The sequence below is a fragment of the Ailuropoda melanoleuca genome, chromosome 6 (genome assembly GCF_002007445.2).
Source record: "Ailuropoda melanoleuca isolate Jingjing chromosome 6, ASM200744v2, whole genome shotgun sequence".
Taxonomy (NCBI): domain Eukaryota; kingdom Metazoa; phylum Chordata; class Mammalia; order Carnivora; family Ursidae; genus Ailuropoda; species Ailuropoda melanoleuca.
In genome coordinates this window covers 18335386-18342308 of record NC_048223.1, presented here as the reverse complement: position 1 = coordinate 18342308, position 6923 = coordinate 18335386, and the positions used below count along the sequence as shown (strand labels likewise).

The 6923-nt window shown below is 41.4% G+C and overlaps 1 long non-coding RNA gene across 1 annotated transcript; it reads right to left on the bottom strand.

The window, feature by feature from the left end:
* Nucleotides 1-3638: 3638 nt before the first annotated feature.
* On the bottom strand, nucleotides 3639-6721 carry LOC117802633. The gene is made up of 3 exons (XR_004626005.1): nucleotides 6636-6721; nucleotides 6248-6380; nucleotides 3639-5572 (listed from the first exon to the last, which is right to left on the bottom strand). It is a non-coding gene; the product is annotated as an uncharacterized LOC117802633 (long non-coding RNA).
* Nucleotides 6722-6923: the final 202 nt, after the last annotated feature.

Sequence of the window (6923 nt, the reverse complement as noted above, 5' to 3'; positions counted from 1 at the left end):
TGAATTGTATTGACCACAATTTTGAAAATGTTAAATAATAATCATGTTATTTTCCTTGACTTTGTTAAGTAATGCTTTAGCCTTTCATTGTTAAGTATGATGATGACAACCTGTTTAAGAAAGATATTATTCCTCCTATTTGCTTAAAAATTTTCCCTATTCACTATTTTTTAAAGGAATAAGTAGAAGGTAGTTTTTCTCTTTTGGCTATTAATGAGATTAATTATTATAAATTATTTGTATGTGATTCTTTTATTACTTTAGTTATTCAAGCAATATTTTATCATATTCTCCCTGTAAAAATGTTAAACAATACAGAGCTATACAGAAACAAAAAAGTTGAGGTGCCTGGGTGACTCAGTCAGTTAAGACTCCGACTTCTGATTTTGGCTCAGGTCATGATCTCAGGGTCGTGAGATCAAGCCCTGCGTCAGACTGCGTGCTGGGCGTGGAGCTTGCTTAAGATTCTCTTTCTGCCCCTCCCCCTTAAAAAAAAACAAAGAAAAATCTTAACAATTTTAAAATAAAAAAAGATAAGATAAAAATTCTATTCTTTGGCCCCATTACTATCTCCATTGACCCCATTCTCCTTTCTCGAGTCATCTTCTCTAGAAAGAGCTTCTTTGTGTTAATTTATAAATGCATGTATAGATACATAAATGCATAGTTTTATCTTTAAATATTAATGGGATCATTCTATAATATAATTGAACCCACAAATTTTGTTTTGTTGTATATTTTTACCCAATGTGTCAAAGATTTTTCTGCTTCAGTACATATAGAGTAACACATTCTTTTTTAGTAGCTGCTTCGTATTCTTTAGTATGGAAGTAACACTGTGATTTAGTCATTCCCTTACTGATGAATATTTAGGTTGTTTCTCTTTTTTTGTAATACAAAAAAAAAAAAAAAACAACCCACTACAGTAAACATTCTTGTAGACATTCTTGTGTCTACATGAGAATATTTTTTTAGGACACAGCTATAAGGGATATTGCTGAATCATCGATTAGATGCATTTCTAAATTTAGTGGATTCTACTAAGTTACCCTTCCGAAGGGCGTACTAATTAATTCACCCACCAACAATGTCTAAGATTTTTCTGTTACAGTCTCATGTGTATTTTCTTCATCCAGAATAAGTTTTGCTCATTTGTGTTTCATTAGAAAATCAATCATTTTACCCACATTTCACAACTTTTAGTACAGAGCTCAACATAATCTATATAATAAAACTTGGAAATCTCTCCTTTCTGTGGTTATGTTCCTCTCCTCATTCTATGGTGCTTATTTTCCCCTGTTCTTTTTCTTGATTAGCTTCACAAAACGCTTCTCTTTTCTTCTTGTGTTTTAAAGAAACATGTCTTTGATTAACAATTGACCCTTGAACCACAGGGGTTTGAACTGCAGGAGCCCACTCCTATGCAGATTGTTTACAGTGTGGTACCCTACATGCGTTTTCTCTTTCTTAGGAGCTCCTTTGTTGTAGCTCGGTTTATCGTAAGACTGCAGTATTAAATAAATACAACACACAAGAGACATCTTCATCGACTATGCTATCGGAAAGTCTTCTGATCAACAGTAGACTGCTAGTGGTTAAGTTTTGGGGGAGTCAAAAGTTGTACATGGATTTTCACTGTGCGGGGGTGGGTGCCCCAACTCCTGTGTTATTCAAGGGTCAACTGTACCTAGCAAACTTAATGATTTTCTCTTTTCTAACCACTAATCTCTGTTTTAATCTGTATTGATTCCATCTTACTTTCCTTAGTCATATTTTCTTGGCTCTCTTTTAACTTCTGGTTGAACGGTTTATTTTTATTCTTTGTTCGTGTTTAATTATAAAAGCTGTTAAAGCTCCTAGTGGGTCTATGTGCAGAGCCTTGGCCTTCTAGCTTATGTAATGTTCTTGTTATCATTGTTTTCTAAATAATCTTTAATTGCACTTTTGATTTCTCTTTGATGCAAAAGTTATGTAGGAGTATATGAGTTCTTTTTTTTTTTCTTTCTTTTTTTAAGTTTCGGTATTAGCATTCAGTTTCTCTGCATTGTAGTCCAAGATTGTGGCCTGAGGGGCGCCTGGGTGTCACAGCGGTTAAGCATCTTCCTTCGGCTCAGGGCGTGATCCTGGCGTTATGGGATCGAGCCCCACATCAGGCTCCTCTGCTATGAGCCTGCTTCTTCCTCTCCCACTCCCTCTTCTGTGTTCCCTCTCTCTCTGGCTGTCTCTATCTCTGTCGAATAAATAAATAAAATCTTTAAAAAAAAAAAAAAAAGATTGTGGCCTGAATGATTTCTTCTCCCTGGAATATGTTAAATTTTTTTCTTGTGGCCTGACTGTTGATCACACTTCANGCGGCCCTGAATGATTTCTTCTCCCTGGAATATGTTAAATTTTTTTCTTGTGGCCTGACTGTTGATCACACTTCACAAATATTCCATGGGCTTCAAACAGAGGAACGATTCTCTGCAGGGAAGAAAATGTGACATATATTTGTAGTTGGGAAAATATTTCGATACAACCTGATTCAAGTCAGTCAGCGAATCACTGAATGGAGTTTTTAACTCACAGAAGACAAAGCGCTTCTTTTTTTTTATTGTAAGGGCCAGGCTTTGTTGACATTTTAGAAGAAGGACAAGGAGGAAAATGAGGAGAAAGAGCAGGAGGAAGAGAGAGGAAAGAAAGGAAGAAAGTTAGTTTGCTCAGAAATCTAGCCTCTAGGGTTTAAATATTAACCAATTTTGGAGGGCTAGCTAACTATAGAGATTTGTACTGTCAACCCTAGACTTGAAAAGGCACAAGAAATAATAGAAGCCTAATTTTCTATTCTTGAAGGGATAAGTGCATAAAGGAGAACAATTGGAGAGGGGATAAGAAAGTTAGATACGGGTGAGTGTTTCTGAGTGGGGGTTATGGTCCTGCCTCCTCCCAATGTTGAAACCCTGAAAGAGGAAAAGGAGGATTTGGGTTCGAGGGTCTGAAGAAAGCCCTAGAAGAAGGGACCCTCTCCAAGTGTCCTATATGTGACCGCCATGGAGTAGAAAATGGTGACAAAGCTGGCCTAAACAAAGAGAGGACCCCAGTGGGTCACTGATGAGAGGGCTGGTGAGAGAGTTCACCAGGGCAAGCAGGGACCTGCATTAGAGGGCCAAAGGCTTAGGCTCCAAAGTCACAGACAGACCTCAGGGGATCTGCCAGAGCTGAGGTAAGGCCCAAATCTCCCAGGACCCCTGGGCACAGGTCTGGCCAAGAAAACAGACTAGGTATGTCCTTTGGCCAGCAAGAAAGGAGGCTACCACAAAAGACCAAGTGGGATAAAAGTGCGCGGTAGAGGCCGGCCTTGTCTTACACATCCTCCAAACCATAAGGTCATAAGGTCTGAGCCTCTTAAACTCAAAAGAAAGCCAGGGGAACGGGAAAGGCAACTTTGAGAGAAGCAAACTTTCTTCATATTTTAGTATCTCTAGGATAGGGATGTGAATTACAATCAATGGCCCCTTTTATTTGCTCCCAGTTGGCCAGTTGGTAGTTGTGACATAGTTGCGACTGTCTGTTTCTTGTGAAGATCAAAAGTACCAGCTTCAAAACTTGCAGAATAAATGAGTATCAGCAACTTGGAAGAATATGCCAAAGTAATAGGGAAGCATTCATTACCCTTAGGAATAAAATGGTTGTATGGAGGGCTGTATGGAGAGAAGCAGTCAATAAAACACTCCCCAAACAGAACCCAGAAGTAGGAGTTGCAGGCTGAGTCCCCCCAGGAAGTAGACGCTGACATGAAGATGGCCATGCAGAAGTTTTATTAGGGAACGCCCTTGGGGTCGAAAACTACGGAAGACGCAACTGGGCAGAGAGAGAAATTGAGCCATGACACGGTCACAATGAGGGCTGCAGCCCAACCCATGGGGAGCTCTGAAGCTGGCCGACCCTTTACAGTAGTTCCAATTTGGGGCAAGAGACCAGACCTTTATATCCCTGTGTTGGCCAACTTTCAGGAGGCACACCTTGGGTGAAGTGGCCCTCTTCAAATAAGGCAATCCGCAGAAAGAACTGACAAGTAAGGGCCGTCTGCCAGCCACATTCCCAGCAGCTCGGGGAATAAGAACTTCCTGGCTGAAGGGGAATCTGGGTGGCACATCACAGCTTCTACCATAGCAGGCTGACTCTACCTAATTGAAAATTTAGCTTAGAAAGCACCCAGCATCGAAGGCTTTCAGGTTTTTTATGGATTCATTTTTAAGAAACGCTATACCACCAAAGCTCCTGATGGCATAGAGGACAAGACTGTGCAGAAAGCACATCAATGGCTCTGAGTCAAAAAAACGGTGCCATTGGATAATGGTGCAGCATAAGGTTGTGCAGGCATGAAAGGCAGACCCACACCCAGAATAGGTGTCCCTTGCTGTGAGAACAAATAGCTACCCAGTGATCAGTTGGTCTCCTGGAGGAGAAGGGCCATATTAGGGGCGCAGCATTGGTCTCTGTTGCTGGTAAGTTGGACATTCAGAGGGGCAATAGCTCAGGTTTTTCAAGTGGGAGTCCATGCAGCTAGGGCCATGTGGGACCTCTATCTCTGTACCGTGGCCACTCCACTCAGGAGTCCATTCAATAATTTATGATGCCAGTCCTGGGGAGAGCCAATGATGAAGTCCGGTTGACGTCAACTTTGGTTTGGTTGGGCATTTCGGCTGCTTGGATGTTCAATTCCTGTTCTGTGGTGGATGCTTTATGGCGGACACGAGCATATCATAAAAAACTCTTCACCTTTGATGCTCACTCCCAGAGGTTTGTCTGCTTGCCTCTACCCCAGGATTTTTTGTTCCAAATCTTCCAGTCCTTGTCTTTCTAGACCTCTAGGCAGTACGTCAACTCTTTGACCATGGCCCATGAGTACATAAATATTCTTATCCTGGGCTACTTCTATTTCCACATAAGGCGGAGAGCAGGGGTATTACCTGCAGCTCTGCCCATCAACAAGTTTCTCCCTTTCCGCTTTCTTTCAGTGCCAACTCTGAGTGTGGTTGTGATACAGTAGTTTCATTTCCAGCTTTTATCCACATACTGAACCAACACAAATGTACACCAAGTTAAGGTTTTTCCTCTTCCATCAACTGGTCTTATGGGATCCCTCATTGGCTATAAAGGTAAGCTGAGGAGGGGTACAAGTGCAAGCATGGTTGGTGATAGGGGGTTCTGAACCACCTACCTGCCCATGCAGTTTACTCATGGCCTCTATTCTTGCTTAGGTTCAGTTCCAGATGTACCATTTCCATCTTACAGTGGATTGCTGTGCAGCTGACCCAATTTATGACTGAGAAGATCCAACGGTTTTGTATGAGAAATTTCAATGTCAATGTCAAAAAGCAGAGTCAGCAGTAGCTAGATTTTCTCCTTCTTTGGATTTACAATAAATAGAGCATTTAGAAAGATTTCCCAGGACCTCAAGTTTCCAGAAGAAGCAGGAAAAATGGGCCAGGAGTTGATTTGGTTGTGAGGTAGGGATCCATGATGGTGGGAATCTGGGATTTGGGGAGCAATTTCTGTGGCAACACAGATGAGTTCCCAACAGTAATACCTGTTCAGGGACAGAGTTGGAGGCAAAGAAATTCCTAAAGTGAGTGGTTGACCAAAATGAGCGCATTCGTAAACAATGGAGGTACAATTCTAGGTGCTCCTATATTTAAGTTTCCTTAAGTACTTCTTTTATTAAGTACAGAAGAGATATGAAGCACAGCTGAAGGTGGAGATCGCCTGTATTTGGTTATGCGACAGATTAAATACAGTCACGAATTCTTTGCCCTCCTCCCAAGATAGAGTCCCCTCCCCTTGAATAGAGGCGAGCTCTGTGACCTGTTTTGACCCATAGAAATATGGTAGACATGCCACTGCTGTGCAACTTCCAAGATTAAACTTTCAGATCACCACACTGTAAGGGAACCAAGCATCTAGAGAAAGAGAGGCCATTTAGAACAGCACAAAGGCACCAGGGTTGTGCGCAAAGCCAAACTCGATGCTGGGCGCAGCCTGATGAATGATCCCAGCTGACATCACCTGCAGCAGAAGGACCAGCCAGCTCATCCCTGCCTGAATTCTGAACCCACAGAATTGTGAACAAAGTAAATGGTTGCTGTTTTAACCAGCTAAGATTTAGGGTAGTTTATTGTGCAGAAGGAGAAAACTACAACAGGTTACTACAGTGTTCAGTGATGGTGGGCTTAACAGAAACTGCCATCTTGATGATGACTCTTACCCTTTTAGATGCAGTAGAATGAAACTGTCAGCAGTCTGAGTGAGGAGCAGTGGAGAGAGAATTCAGAGACAATGACTCAGGAAGTCTGTCTCTTTAAAGGAAAGTCATCTTCTATTTGGTTTTCCAGGGCTCTCTGTCATAAAGGAGACACTGGCTTTATTATTAGAGCGGCTCATATGATTAAGCTAATGTTTCTATATTCCTCCCCCTCAACCACACCTCCTTCTCCCCACCTCCACCACCACCACTGACAACAACAAAAATCCTTGCTTGAGGCTCATTCTGCAAGTATGACATATGTACATAAAATCACTCAAATAAAAAACATTTTCAATAAAATGAATTCAGCCCAAAAAATTCTTTAAAATTTTTACAAAGCTTTCTTGACCTTGATGAACAAATAAATGCAGCAGATCCCAAGGGCGTCTGTCCACTCAGCTCTGCAGAGAACTCCCTGGAACTTTTCCCCTGAAATCCAGTTATTAGTGAAAAAAAAAAAACACAAAAAACCAGGATTAGATGGTGGTGTGGGCTCTGGCAGGGGAGAAACTGATTTCTATTCCCAGTTGCCTCAATAATATTTGTGACTTTGAGTAGGCCTCAGATTTCTCATCTTTAAAATGGAGGATCATTTATTCGACAAGTATTTATTGAGCTCCTACTATGTGCAAGGCAC